Here is a 15,978-nt window from a genome sequence, read left to right as displayed (position 1 = left end):
TCGGGCTCAGCAACCCGATCAGCAGCAAGTTTGGCTTCAAGGCGTCCCTGTTTGGCTGATCTCGAGGAGGGATCGCTCCTGCTCTCTGTCGATTCAACCGTCTCTGCCTTTGGGATCACAGCTTCTCTTCCCCTTTTTCTCCTGAGACCCCGATCTTCAGATATCTCCACTACTTCCACCTGCTCGTCTGGTATGCGATCTCTTGCCTCAATTGGAGTTGATGGTTGTTCGGAGGCTGTAGCGTCAGTGGAAGATGGAGTTGGAGTAGGTGCCCACTCCTTGGACTTTCCTTTGGCAGCCGCTGATGCACGTTTCAATTCACGATCAACCGAAGGGGATAGAGTTCCTTTCTTCGCCCTGGTCTTGTTCGCAATTCGGGCCAACATGATTTCAGATCCTACAAGAAAAAGTGATTTTGTTAGAGGTCGCATACGAAGAAAAGTAAGCAAGCAAATGAGATTGATGAAATCACCTAAGGTGCTTTTGACCGGGATAGGAGCAGGGGAGAGGCCCGCGAGCTTCAAGATTTTTTCCTGTAATAGTACTTTTGGAAGGTACCAAAATAGAGTGATATAGTTTATGTGATCACTTTCGAACCCCTCCCCAAAAGTAACGGGTTTCGGTTTAGACTCACTCCAACCCAAGTGAAAATCCGAAGATTGCCCAGGTGGAGGTCGAAGAAAGAAATATCGGTCACGTCAAGGACCGACATTGGATCTCAGGTCGTCTAAGAAATGACAGTCCTTACGTGCAGTTAGGTAGAACCAACCAGTCTCTCCCGACCGTTTGGAGGCGGTGATATTGTACAAAGACCAGAAATTGTCAAAGGAGGGAGGCAGGTCGAGATGTTTCATAACAATGATGAACATGAGTATATGACAGATAGAATTGAGGGATAATTGCATGGGGCAAAGACCTAATCGAACAAGGATATTATTTACTTCGCCGGGTAGAGGAAAACACAGTCCAGCATCTAAATGAAGCACGGAAAAGGCACAATAACCCTCCGGGGGTTGATGCATACGATCAAATGAGCGAGGAATAATAATATCATAATCGGCAGGGATGTAGTATTTTCTTTTTTAACGCTACAGGAGTTGTTTTATTGATGCTCGCTATTCCTAACCATGGGTTTTGTTGCATCATTTCAGTATATTTTTGAAAGACAGGGGTTTCATCGGACTCAGCTACCTCCTCGGGAAGGTCAGAGTATTGGGGATTGGAAGAAGTGGGATCGCGAGAAGTACCAGTGGTCTCCCTTGGGGAGGTCGCTGACGATCCCGACGTCGAGCTCGAATTTGAGCTCGACGCAGATTCAGAAGCAGGTACACAAATAGAGGGACTCCTAGATCTAGAAGACATGATATCAAAAGCTAGAATAAGAAAGGATGGAGAAGTACCTAAAAAATGGAGGTAGCTCGCAGGGAGAGATCGAATGCGATTAGTTGGGGCGGTCAAGAAAGTTCAAATGGCGGGCTATATATAGGGGAATATTTGCGGGCGACGCGCCTTTTCACATTCCAGCAGATGGGGACACGTGGCTTGGAGCAGATGGCCGAGATCCCTCCAACCGACATATTGATTGTTCACTTCCCTTAGTGTCATTAATGACACTAAGAGAAGTGTGGGAGTAATAATGAGGGAAATTAGATAATTACAGAAATACCCCCCTATTTTTACCTATTTTTAGCACTCTACATGTACCCTATGACTGTACCCTATGACTGCGCAGGTGGGACCCAGTGCACAGAGACAGCAGCGGCGGTAGCAGGTCTATACAGGGGGTGACGTGGCCCGCTTTCATTGGAGCCACGTGTTGCACATATAGAGGGTACCGTACAAGTATAAATAGCCTCATTTATGATTATTCAAACAAGTTTTCACCACTTACTTTTACCGCCACATCTGTGTTCTCCCTCGATCTCCTTATTTTCGACCCCACCTTTTCTAACTTAAGCATCGGAGGGCCATCACCGAGGGCTTCTCTGCTAGTCTTACGTTTGCTGTGTTTTCAGGATCCACTTCAGGTAACTTAAAAGAGGGATTTAGCGATCTCAACCCAGCGATCCGACCCAGCGACCCGATCTGAAAATCCTAATTTTGGGCGACCTACATCATAGCTATATAGCTCTACTGTAAATTTGATAATAGAATCAATGTTATTGTAGAAACAATCACATTTCCACCAAAAAAGAGATTTCATCTATTTAACCACATAATCAAAACAAACGAGCATTTAAAATCAGTGTATTTAAAATTGCACTGAAGATTGGACTGAATAATTTAATGGGTTAATTGTGTAACTGGTTAGATCCGATAAGAAAAATTAATTGACCCGAACTATATTCTATATATATATACCAAGTTAATACATTTTATATATAATTAATTAACTTTGTTAAAAGAAATAATAATAAAAATTAAAAACTAATTACTAAATTAATAACAAAGATATGTTGATTCACACGTGTCGAACAAATCCATTTCAAATTTCATATTTATATTGAGAGAGAGAGCTATATGCAAAAAAAATAATTCAAGAAAATACAAGAATATTTTTACAAATTTGCAGGTAAAAACCCCCCAATCCACCGGTAAATCGAACAAAAAAAAAATACACCCTTCCTGGAAAACAAATCCACCGGTAAAAAACCTGAAAAAATCACCTCCTAATCCCACCATTTTACCGTCTCCTCGCCCCTCCATCCACCCATTCTCAGCCTTTCACTCTCATTTTCACTTCTCACCCAAAAATAGAGAGGAGTGAAAAACCCTCAAACCACCGCTAGAGAGAGGAAAGATTAGCAGAGAGGATCTTGGAATTTGGGGATTTTGCTCCGAGTGATTAACGCTTTGGAGGGGGTTTTGCAACTTTCTGTGGGATGCAACGACAGAGGTAGCAGGTGGCGGACACAACATAGAGAAATCCAAGAAAGAAAAATCCCGCTGGTAAACCAAATTCTTGTCTAAATAGTGCTGATTTCATGATTCTGTGTTAAAGATGCATATATGGGTTTCTTGTACATAACAATTCGAGCACCTTTTGTATGGTTATTTAATTCTTGACTTCTTATAGTTAAAGACAAATTTATCTTGATTACACAAAGGAAGAAATGTTACAACTTTTAGAGGTCTAAAGGTTATTTCTGTTCTTGTCTAAGATTCTTGAAACATTATCTCTAATTTTCTGTAAATTTAAAGAGGTAAGAGTTTAGTAAACTTTATTTTCAATGAGTTCTTTTCCTTTCTCGGGTTGATGGTGTTACTCATATGTTTGGCCATTTTGTCAATGTTATGCACATATCTTTATGTGGTTACTTTATGACACATGTGATTAGTTGTTGCACTAATTAAATTTTGGTTAATGGCAAATGTCTAGTCCATCTTAGTCGAATGCCGAAGTATTGTACATGCAGTTGTTAAAATAAATAAATCACATATCAGCTCGGCCAAACATCCTCTATTTAGTGCCTCATCTTCCCAGTAGGACATGAAGAGTACATTGTGCATTGATTATAATAAGATTAATTACTCGTTTAACTTTTCTCATGCAATGCTCCCATTATGGTTCTAAGCCTGGATATACTTCTGATCATAAAAGAAATATGGTTAAATTGAAAGAGACTATCTTCTGGAATTTGTTGAGTTGCAGTCTTTTTCCTGTAATAAATTTGTACCTGAAATTTTCTATGCGGTGCGTCAGATTATCCATGCTTGTTTTTAGAAATCAAGTATTGGGATGGATATAGTAAAAATAATTGCATGCAAATAATCATAGTTTTTTAATGAGCACCCTTTGTATGCTTTCCATAGCTTACTGTTTCTCTAAGTTACTCTTTTTTTCTTGATTGCTGCCATCATGACTTACCTTCTCATGAAGTGATCTTAACTATGCTTTCTTGACTTACTTTGAACTTTTACAGCTTGTATCTAAAGACGATTGCTTATAACAAATTTTCATTTGCAAAGATTTGGCCGATGGCTGTCCAGTTTAAATACGGCAGTTAAATATTGATCGGCAAGGCGAATTTTAGAGTCGGCAATTGGCATGGCTCCCAAAGATAAGGTGTGACATAAGATGATATATAGCAACTTTATTCCTCATTTGATGTTTTTTTTGTGGTTTTTTCTTGATCTATATAAAGTGCATACCAGAGGGGTCATATTAATAGAGTTCAAAAAAGATGTCAAGATATTGATTCACTGTTCCACATTATTAAATATGTAACAGTAAATATACTTTGATACTAGGAATTGGACAATGTTTCTTTGTTACGGGACAAATGGAATTCTTATCTGGAACTCATTGTTTTGTAGATGGAGCCAATCCGAATCTTATTTGCTGCCCTTCTTTAGCCAGTATTAGAATGCTTATTCATGTTCATTTTCTTTTGAATCACATTGATATTCTTCTAGCAGCTGTTATAATGTTGTTTGTCGTAAAATATGGGTTTTGCCAGTACCCTGTAGGCTCTTGTACTTCATTCAATCTTGGAGATATGGTCTTTATTTGGTCCTTCAGCATGTTGCCTTCATCTTGTGATGACTGCTTGCTAAAGAATATTTTGTATTTGATATCCAGAAAACCTAGCCATTATGTTGTTGTATAGCTTTTATCTTTATGAATGGGAGGAATAGTAACTTATGTACGTACAATCCATGTGAATTATATGGGATGAATGTTGCCAGTTATCAGATCTGCAGTTGAGAAATGCAGTTCCTGCAATGCAGAAATGCTGCTGATGGTTTTTCCATCCTAGAATTTTAGCAGGCAGAGATATGCTCAGCAGCATGAATTAAAGATTTGATGCATTGACTGGAATTCTGAAATGCAGAAATAAATACTTTTGCAATAGTATGGAAGAAGTTTATACTGTAAATTTCATAGCATGTCTATACAACAATCATTTATTATACCTTCCGTAGGTAGTCATACTACAACACAACTTTTGAAATGACTAATCAGCTTGTGAAATGGGTAGGTGTACATTTCTGTATGATATTTCCACATTATATAAATTTTCAATTTTGTTCGACTCCAACAATGTAACCCGTCCCATTATTGCAGAGTGTTGTTCTAGGAGCAAAGGATTTGCTTAAGCGATCACATGGCATCAATTATTTACACAGTTGAAGCAAGAAAGGCAGGATAGAGCAAGGTTTCAAGGCAAAAGTTATGCTGAGGTGATCTCGTTACTTATATGCAGTATGTGTTGTAATTTTTGTTTGTGATCTTCTTGAAGGTAAGTTTCGCAGTTCTCATATGTAGAAAAAATTTCTATGCTTAAATTCATCTATTCTTTTAGTTTCTTTAGCTCATCATTTCTAATTAATACATGCTGGCAATAGAAAAAGATTAGAAAGAGGTGCAAAGCTCTACAAAAAATAGTTACTTGTTTCAGAACAATAAATGAAGATTTGAGTGACTTGTGCTCTGTACAGGTTATGAGATATTATTCCTATTTCATTAGATTGACTTGAATGACAATCTTTCTTGTAATAAATTAACAAGAAATTAGAGCCTATTATTCATTGTTGACTTGAATGACAATCTTTCTTGTAATAAATTAACAAGAAATTAGAGCCTATTATTCATTGTGACAATAGGATTAGATCAGCCAGGGAATTGCTCTGTTGGAATGTGGATATGTGGGGATTTCATTTATTTGGGGGTTGACATTTTTTATTAAACACCGATCTTGTGAAGGAACTTGGTGTTTCTTGAGAAAAAATATGCGAATTATCTGTGGTAGCACTTGAATTTTCTGAATGTTGTCTTGTTATATCCCTTAGATTAATAGGATATTTTGGTATAAGTCGTGATAAGTAGGAGAAACAAGCACTAGTGGCATATAAAAAAAGTAAGTTGTGTCAAGTGTGTTCCATTGACTGCACCAAAAAAACAATGTTCAAGTATCAACACAAAAGCCCTTTGTGTGAGCTTTTGTACCTAAGCACTTCCATTTAAATAGTGCTGCTACATCTCTTTTGATTGAGGGCATCAAACATAGTGTGTCCATTCTAGAACTTGCTTGTATAATACATTTTGAGTCCACATTCTTGTAAGATTGGTGTATGAAAGTGATAAGGGCACTTAGGAAAACCCCATTAACCTGAAAATAGCCTACCTTGACTTCACGCTTAGAAAACTCATTTGAGCCTTGGTTTTCTTTTCTTGGTTAAACCACATAATAAGCCAAATTATCCCCTTCTTTGTTATTTCCTGAAGTGACTTTTGAACCCATTCAAGGGATGTTGTCGGCTTGGTTGCTTGTGAAATGATTCAAGTAGTATACAAGGGCCCCAAGCAAAAGAAAGAAAGAAATGAAAAAGAAATGATGAAACAAAAAAGAAAGGAAAAGAAAAGAAAAAAAAAAGAAGAAGAAAGAAAGAAAAGAAAGAAGAAGAAAAAAGAAAAGAAAGACGAAAAGATTCAGAAAAAGAAAGAAAAGAGAAACATGAAAGAAAGAAATGGAAAGGAGGAAATGAAAAAAAATGATCAAACACAAAGAGAGAAAGAAGGAAGGAAAAGAAGGGGAAAAAAAAAAGAAAGAGGAAAAGGTTCTGAAAAGGATGAGAAATAGAAACAGGAAATGAAAAGAGTGAGTAGTTTGATTGTTCATATCACTTGAATCGATTTGAAGGGAAATGAGCTTGGAAGGATGAGCAACTAGATCAGCTTCACTCCTTTGAATTAATAAGCCACATTCGACCTTTGTTATTCCACACTTTGTCCTAAACCCCATTACAACCCATGGAAAGACCCTTTGATTCATGTATTAATTTGAATTTCATTGGTGGAGGAGATTTGATTCACAAGCAAGCCTATGGTAATGACATGCTATGTATTGATTTGAGTAGAACCAAAATTCTCAAACACTTTTGAGTGATTAGAGTGATATCCTTGTGAGAGTGTTGAGACTTGTTTCATTTGATTTTGATAAAGTCAATTGGGTTACTTGTGTGTTGAATGTTGTGCCACAAGTGCTTGTTCTCAATATTGTTATCTCTTCTTAAACTATTAAGTCATGTTAGTCTAGGGGATATACTTGACTGACATGAAAGGAAATTTGAGACTTGCTACTTGGATAATTCGTGAATTTTGATTGAGACATGCTTGAGGGTAAGCATGGTTTCAGTGTGGGGAATCTGATAAAATATATTTCAACGCTCCTATGGGTGCTTATTTCGAGTAATTTGAGGGGATTTTATTGTGTATGTCAGTGTTGTTGAGTAACTCAATTTCCTAGAAGATGGGAGTGTAAGGTAGGTGATAATGTTTTACACATAACAATTTGAAGTTATAAGAGCCAGATTAAATTTTTGTGTTATTGGGCTAGGTGGATTTTTATCTAAAGTTCAAAGCTAGCATGTCTTATAATTAATATTGTGTTGTCATTTTTAGCCCCTGTATTTGTGGTCCTTATAATTAGTTCACTAATGGGATCAAGAGAAGCATTTACGTAAATACTACTTTCCTATTCCTTTTGTCAATCTAGGAGTCCATTTTTTTTTCACCCAAAACACTGAGGTGGAGTTAATTTTAATTGGTTAAACCACTGCACAAAGAGAATTGCATGAGATTACAACAAAATGTAGAATTGAAATTGATTGTACTATTTCTGATAGTGCATATGCTAAAATCTTTCAATATACAACCTCGAGAGTTCATGGCCTCTGCCATTTTGGGCGGTCTGTGTTGGCTTCTTCAAAAACAGGCTTCTGGAATTCATAATTGGAATGTCATGTAGGTCAGTCTTTGAGAACTTTGCAGTCTCTTTTTCAAGCATAAAGACAAAAGGTAAATTGTCTTTTTTCCTTCATTTTTATAAATAATTTCTCTTTTCTATCTTTTTACATTATGATTTTCCATTATTTCGTTCTATTAGATGCATTATTAATTAAAATTACATGTAAACTTAGCAATCTTATTTTATAGAATGAATCTGCTCTTGTGGTAGACATTGTGCTCTTCCGTGCTTGGACTCAGGTCGAAGTTTTTCGCTTTTCCATCCTCTGACAACAACATTGCATCCACTCGATAGGACTTGGCAGGGAATGAAAACACTTGCTGAACTAAGGATGAAGAAAACCTTCCAAACAAGCATTCACTTTACACGGTGAGAACATAACTCCTTTCTTTCCTACTCCAACCTTAAGAAAGAAATAGAAATGGATCAATACACAAATTTAGGGGTACTTCTACTACAGGTAGATTGTATTTTAAATTGGTGATTTTAAAAAATTTATTCTTTAATATGTTTTGTTATTTATTAAACTACTAGCTTTAGTATTTTACATTTATGCTCCATGCACAACTTTATAATTAAATGTTATCATATGTAGATTAATAAGATAATTTTTTTTATTTTTTTATTAAATGCTATTTAGTATTATTCACCTCGTTAATAAGTTTTAACTGACTTAAAAAATTGGAACTACTAATAGACGTCTTTTCAGTTAAAAGCTACTAAAATTATATTTAGGTGGTAGTAGTACTATGTTGTATAACTAATTCTCATTTATTAATAAAAATAGTCCTTAAGGGTATAAATGTCTTCTCACACTTTTATCTATGTAGTGTAAAGAAATCTTTGGTTATTAGATAGTTTATTTTTCTATTAAAACTTTGTCTCTTGACAAATTTTTATTTGTTATTAAAAAGAGGATTAAGTTATCATTCATAATTTTTATGTATAATTAAAACATAAAATACTTGATGTTATTTGATCATAATATTGTTTATTACTCTGTGTGTTTGATCACAATATATTATAAAAAAACTCTTGATGGCTCCTTTTATGCATTTTGTTATTAAGGTCAGTATGTTTCTTCATTGTTTTGCTTTTCGAGTGTTAGCTGATACATAATTGAACATGTGTACAAGTTTCTGAATATTTGTGCCTTCAACATATTTATGTAACATGACATTTTCTTTGATGATTTTGCTTATTTGCAGCTTCTGATTTATTACCTTTGCTTTCCTGGTGTTAATTGATACATAATTGAACATGTGTACATGATTCTGCATTATGGAGTAGGTGGATAATATATTTTTCACAAATGTAATCAATAACTAAACATACTTATATTTCCTTTTGAATATATCAGATGATACAAAACCATAACAAAGTAACTGTTAATGATGTTAAGAGACCCTAATTTGAAGGTATGTGGTAGTTTTTGATACATTACAGTTGGAAGTTATAGGAGTCAGATTCAACTATTGTGTTATTGTGTTTGGTCGATTTTTTGCTTAGATTGTTATGGTACTCATTTTCACCAGAAGTGGGATTGATGTGTTTGAATCCTTGTATAGATGTTAAAAAGATTGTGCTACTTCTGGAGAGTTCATGGCCTCTACCACTCTGGGCCATGTGAGTCAACTCCTTCATAAACGGACTTTTGTAACTCATAATTGGAATGGCATGTAGAGAGGTTTTGGATAATTTTGTAGTCTGTTTTACCAGCATAAAGACAAAAGGTAATGTGCCTTGTGGCATTGATGGTCTATTTATGCATTGCGGTATGTGAAACTGTTTCTGTTCAACACCTTGCTGCCAGACTTTCTGAATTTGTTCAGGTGTTGAAACTCTATTGTTGCTCTCCATTTGGTGCTTAGGTTACACATTCAACTAAAATACAACCTTGTAAGAGTCCTAGGTTGTTCCAAAAAGATTCCTAGAATGTAAGATGATGATTGCTAGGTTGCTCAAAAATAAAAGACTCACGTTTTCCTCCTTTTCCCCCATACATTGTAAAGCTATTAAAATTATTACTCTATTCTATCTTTTTACATTATGATTTTTCAATATTTTCATTTTGTTAGATGCATTATTAATTAAATTACATGTTACATGGCAATCTTATTTTATAGAATGAATCTGCTCGTGTGGTAGACACTGTGCTCTTGCGTGCTTGGACTCAGGTCGAGTATGTTGCTTTTTACCATCCTGTGGAAACAACATTGCAACCACTAGATAGGACTTGGCAGCAATGAAAACACTTGCTGATATAAGGATGGAAAAAACCTTCCAGTGCCAGTCAATAAGGATTCAGTTTACTTATAACTCCTTTTCTTTCCTACTCCAACCTTAAGAAAGAAATGGAAATAGATTAATAAACAAATTGAGGGGTACTTCTAAATTCTAATAAATGAAGATTGATAACTTTTTATGGGTGATTTTATAATATTTATTCTTTAATATTTTTTGTTATTTGTTGAAGTTTTAGCTTTACTATTTTATGTTTGTGATAAATGTGATAAATGTAGACTAATAGGATAAAAAGATATTTAGTATTAATCACCTCTTTAATAAGTTTTAATCCGTCTTTTCGTTAAAAACTACTAAAATTATATTTAGGTACTACTATCCTTTTATAATTAATTCTCATTTATTAATAAAAATAGTCCTTAACGGTATATATCTTCTCACACTTTTATCTATATAGTTTAAATCAGGTAGTTTTTTTTCCTTTTTTTTTTTAGATCAGGTCTTATTTATTATTAAAAAAACTATTAAGTTATCATTAACAGCTTTTGTGTATAATGTAGACATAGATAACATGATTTTTTTCATCAAAATATTGTTCATTACTCTGCTTTGGATCCAATATCAAAATGGAGGTAATCCTTTTATCTTTTGGTGACTTTTATATTCATTTTGTTATTAAGGTGAGTATGTTTCTTCTTCGCTCTACACAAAACACTTGTTTGCACTTTCTTATTTGTTGTCTTTGCTTTTTGGGTGATAGCTAACATAATTGATTATGTGTACAAGTTTCTGAATGTTTGTGCCTTTAGCGTGCTTATAAAGTACGGCATTTCCTTTGATGTTAAGTTAAGGTATGTGATACTTTTTGACACATTACAGTTGGAAGTTATAGGAGTCGGATTCAACTCATGTGTTATTGTGTTTGGTGGATTTTTTGTAAGCTTTATGGTAACTCTTTTTCGCCGGAACTGGGATTTTTGTATCCTTGTATAGATGTTAAAAAAGATTGTGCTAACTTTTGAGAGTGCATACGCTAAAATCTTTCAATTGGTTGCCTAGAGAGTTCATGGCCTCTACCATTCTGAGAAGTTTGAGTTGGCTCGTTCATGAATAGGTTTTTGTAATTCGTAATTGGATTGGCATGTGGAGAGGTTTTGGATAACTTTGTAGTCTCTTTTACCAGCATTGCCTTGTGGCATTGATGGTCTATTTCTGCGTTGTGGCATGTGAATTGTTTGTGTTCAACACCTTGCTGCCCAACTTTTTGAATTTGTTCAAGTGTTGAAACTCTGTTGTTGCTCTCCATTCTTCAGCTTTTTGGTGCATGAGTTAAACATTTAACCAAATAACCAAACATGGGAACAAATGACACAGTTGCCAAATTGAAATAATTCCTTTATAAAAAGGTAGGGGACCAAGTCCCAATTTCTCTTGCATTAGAATTTAAATTATGATTTCATATAAAAAATTCTTTTTTATTATAAAAAATAAATAAATATGCCAAGAAATATAGTTTTCTTTAAATTAAATGTATAATACAAAAGTAAGTAAGTATATTATTTAGTTTTGGTTTTGGTTTAATAAATTAAGCACTTTTGGTCTCATGTTCGACCCTCGTCAGTTTTAATCTCCAAATTTTTTGTAATAGATATAAATGGAAATGTGATAATAAATAAACAAAAAAACAAGAAATGGATCGGAATTGTCAATTTAGACTTTCATTTGATTAATTATGTTTTTTTCCCTCCCTCACTAATGGAGATGATTGATTTCAAGAATGTTTTAGGACCAAAAGAGGTCCAGATATGAGAACTAAGCCTATGTTTGTTTTTATGTTTTGGCCCATTTTAGAGATGGGCCAAAATACAAAAGCAAGTTTGATTTTATAACTTGCACACTTCTATTAGGTGTGCAAGTTGGATTTTAAATATTTTATTAATTTTTTTAATTATTTTCTCTCTCTTCTTCATTTCTCTCTCTTGTTTAATCTCTGTCGCCTTCTTCTCTCTATGATTTTCTTTTCTTCTTTTCTCCCTCTTCTTTAATCTTTGTCGCCTTCTTCTCTGTCACAGCTTCCTCTTTCTTTCCTTTTGTTCTTCTCTTTTTCTTCTGTTTCTTCTTCTTTCATTTTTGTTTTTCTTGGCAGAGGGTCGGTTTCTTGACAAAAGGTAATACCCCCTGTGTTATGCTAAAATTATACAAAATTTAGCCATAAAAGTCCCTATGAACTTTGAAACCCTGCAAAAAAGATCCCCTTCCTGCAAAACTGACGGAAGGTGATGTACACGTGGTGAAAATGAGAGTAGGGGTCTTTTCTTTATCTTATTTCAGTTTTTTTAGTATTGCAATGGTCCAAAATATCCTTCTCCTCCACTACATATGCAAATTATATATTATTAATTAAATTAAATTATTATTTAAATTAAATTTATTTTACTATTTATTTATAAAATATACTAAATCAATATAAAAATACATAAAATTTATATCAATTTTTTGAACTTATATAAACTGTTATATTAAAACTATTAACTTATATATAAATTAAACATTTAATATTTTTTGTTATTTTTAAATTTTATTAAATTAAATGCTTTACTAAATATTATTTAATTTAAATATATTTTAATATTTATTTATACAAATATACTAAATAAATATAAAAATACTTCAAAAGTATATGAATTTTTAAATTTATATAAAATATTATATTTAAATTAAACATTAAATATTTTTTATTATTTTTAAATTTTGTTAAATTAAACAATTTTAATTAATTTTTATTCTTCTCCGACGCCGACGAGTCGCCGACGGTGATGAAAATGGGCATGATTGATTTCGTTGGAATCGTGTCGACGAGAGAAATAGCTAAAAACACCCCAATTTAAAAAAAAAATAAAAAAGAAAACTACTGGACAGAAACTAAAGGAAGGTGCGGTGCACGCACCTAAAGTGCGCCTGAATTTAATTATTTGTGTTTTTTTATTTTTGTTTCGTCTGTAATTGACTAAAATACCCTTATACTATATCTAAAATTACTATATTTGACTTTTTTTATTTTTATATTTTTCGTATTTTCTCTCTTCTAAAAATATAAATTCTTTTATTCTTAAATATATTTATATTATATATAAAAAAATTACATTACAAAGTCTAATATACTTAATTTTGTTTTGAAATTTAGATAAATATTCAGCAATAATAATTATTGTAAGTTACAAATTAATTTAAATATAATAATTACATAATTATTTAAAATTATTCATAATTAACTAAAATATATATTTAAATTAATTTAAATACAATAATTATTATAATTATTTAAAATTATTCTTAATCAACTAAAATATATATTTAATTAATTGAAGTCGGCGAGTTCAGTTGTCGTCAATATACTTTCTTTATCATTTCCCCATTTTGGGGACGACGAGGGCAGGGGGTGGAGGGAGGGGCCAAGCGACGGGGTTGGGCTGGTGGTGGTTGTGGAGGGGGGGGGGGGGGGGGGGGGGTGGTGCCAATCATTATTTAATAAATTCAACGGTCATTAAGATAAGAAATAATACATAATAAAAAAGCATCGCAGTCATATAAAAAGAAAAAATTAACGTCGTTGAGTCAATTTAACTGAAAAGACCAAGTAAGCTACATTAATAAAATATAAGAAAATTTTTCGCCTATTTTTAAAGCAAAGAAGAGTTTGTAACGGATTTTTAAAACATTAAGAAATTTTATGCATTTAAACCAATAATTCAGCCCTTCTTTAGAAGAAAGTATAGCAAGAATAGATTTTACATAACTTAAAATATCAGCAATCTATTTTTTTAGTGCCTTTTATAGTTTTCCTGAATAAATATATTTATATAAGGAATAATTTTTATTTAATTCTTTAAGTTAAGACATTTAATTCTCATATCTGAACCTCTTTTGGTCTCAAAACATTCTTGAAATCAATCATCTCCATTAGGGAGGGAGGGAAAAAAACATAATTAATCAAATAAAAGTCTAAAATTGACAATTTCGATCGATTTTTTGTTTTTTTGTGTATTTATTTATCACTTTTCTATTTATATCTATTACAAAAAATTTTGAGATTAAATTGATGAGGGTCGAACATGAGACCAAAAGTGCTTAATTTATTAAACCAAAACCAAAACTAAATAATATACTCATTTACTTTTGTATTATACATTTAATTTAAAGAAAAATATATTTCTTGGCATATTTATTTATTTTTTACAATAAAAAACCCGTTTCTATTTAATCATAATTTAAATTCTAATGCAAGAGAAATTGGGCTTGGTCCCCTACCTTTTTATAAAGGAATTATTTCAATTTGGCCAATGTGTCATTTGTTCCCATGTTTGGACCTCACCAATATATTATAAATTTATTTTGTGTTTTTAACTAAAATTTTCATAACTTATTATTTTATAATTTTAGTATTAAGGAAAATATATATATTTTTTGCATATTTATGTATTAATTTTCTATTTGAAATTTTAACAAAAAATCTCATTTCTATTTAATGTTATTTGCATAATTTAATTTATTATTAAGTAAATGCAAAGAATTACGGGATTATTTGCACCTTGCCATCAATATTTTTATAAGGAGATAATTTTAATTTGGCTCGTTAAATCACTATTTACTTTAGAGATAATTTATATTTTGATTTAAGGACTTTTGGTTCTCATGTTTAGACCTTTTATCAATTTTTTATTTATATTTTTAACAAAAAAAAGGTCATTTCTACTTAGCGTTTTTTTCATAATTTAATTTTTTTTATTATTAATTAAATACATCAGATGTATTGGATCGTTTGCATTTTGTCCCCAACCTTTTTAATAAGTTAAGCACTTTTGCAATTTTATAAAGAAATAAATTAATATTAAAAATATTTAATATTTCAGTTAATATTCTATACATATAAAAATAAAAAGATAATTTTAATTTCGATTTAATAAAGTTAGCCTCATCAATTTTCTTCTCCAAATATTATTTGATAATTTAATTAACCTTACGAAACCAAAACATAAATAATCTCTTTATAAAAACATAAAATAAATATGTAACACATGACAATAAAAGTTCTAATGGGCCAAATTGAAAATATTCTATTATAAAAAGCAAATGTCCATACATCTCTTGCATTAATTGATGATAAATTAAAATTTATATAATGAAAATAATATTAAATATAAATAGAACATTGATAAATAAATACACAAAAATATATTTTTTTATGATATAAAAGAATAAATTAAGGTCAACAAAAATAAATAAGTATAGAAATCTCTTAAGTTACACTTTTGGTCCCCATATTCAGCTCTCATCAATTTTAGTCACCAATTTTTTTTTGTACCAAAAGTCCTAACTTATTAAACCAAAACATAAATTATCAATTTATAAAAACATAAAATAAATATATGATACATTGATGAGGCCAAAATAAAAGTGAGTTAGTTTGGAAATAAGTAAATACCGATCTCATAAAATAGAGTTGCTCTTTAGACTAATTCTTAATAAACATAACTTTTAAGGTAAATTACATTTTGCCATTCGAATTATATTGTTTTTACACTTTGCCCGTTGAATTTTTTTTTTTTTTTTTTGTGTATCAACTTATTGTTGGGAATGACTAATCTCTTGCTCTTTTTAGCCAAAATTTGTGCAAATTTTAACAAACATATCCGTTGGCAATTTTTTGTGATTGGTAGAGTCCAACTTTCTCAAGCAACCGAGCTACATATCTATAAATAGCCTCAGCCCTATGCATTTCATACATACCAAAATCGAGAGCCTCTTCTCTTCTAGCTCCTTCCTCTTCTTTCACTTCAGAGTGTTATTTTTTGTTCGTTGTTTCAAACTTTCTTCTATGAGTGCGCGTGTAAGAAAGTAATAGCTGTGTTAACCTTGGGGAGCGATCGATTTATATTATCTGCACTATGGTAGTACCGAAATTTCACTTTCAAAGCAATGGTTT

The 15,978-nt window shown here is 32.1% G+C and overlaps 1 long non-coding RNA gene across 4 annotated transcripts; it reads left to right on the top strand.

Moving 5' to 3' along the window:
* On the top strand, positions 2,444 to 10,428 carry LOC105164474. Of its 4 annotated transcripts, XR_002287322.1 has the most exons (6): positions 2,444 to 2,949; positions 3,924 to 4,066; positions 5,069 to 5,184; positions 7,752 to 7,801; positions 7,940 to 8,120; positions 9,320 to 10,428. It is a non-coding gene; the product is annotated as an uncharacterized LOC105164474 (long non-coding RNA). The 4 variants fall into 4 exon arrangements; XR_002287321.1 differs by lacking the exon at positions 9,320 to 10,428 and having other exon boundaries at positions 2,449 to 2,949; positions 7,991 to 8,431; XR_002287320.1 differs by lacking the exon at positions 9,320 to 10,428 and having other exon boundaries at positions 2,449 to 2,949; positions 7,940 to 8,429.

Source organism: Sesamum indicum, linkage group LG6, assembly GCF_000512975.1.
Source record: "Sesamum indicum cultivar Zhongzhi No. 13 linkage group LG6, S_indicum_v1.0, whole genome shotgun sequence".
In the NCBI taxonomy this organism is placed as follows: Eukaryota; Viridiplantae; Streptophyta; class Magnoliopsida; order Lamiales; family Pedaliaceae; genus Sesamum; species Sesamum indicum.
Note: the sequence above shows the minus strand (reverse complement) of the source record. Positions and strands in the feature narration are given on the sequence as shown.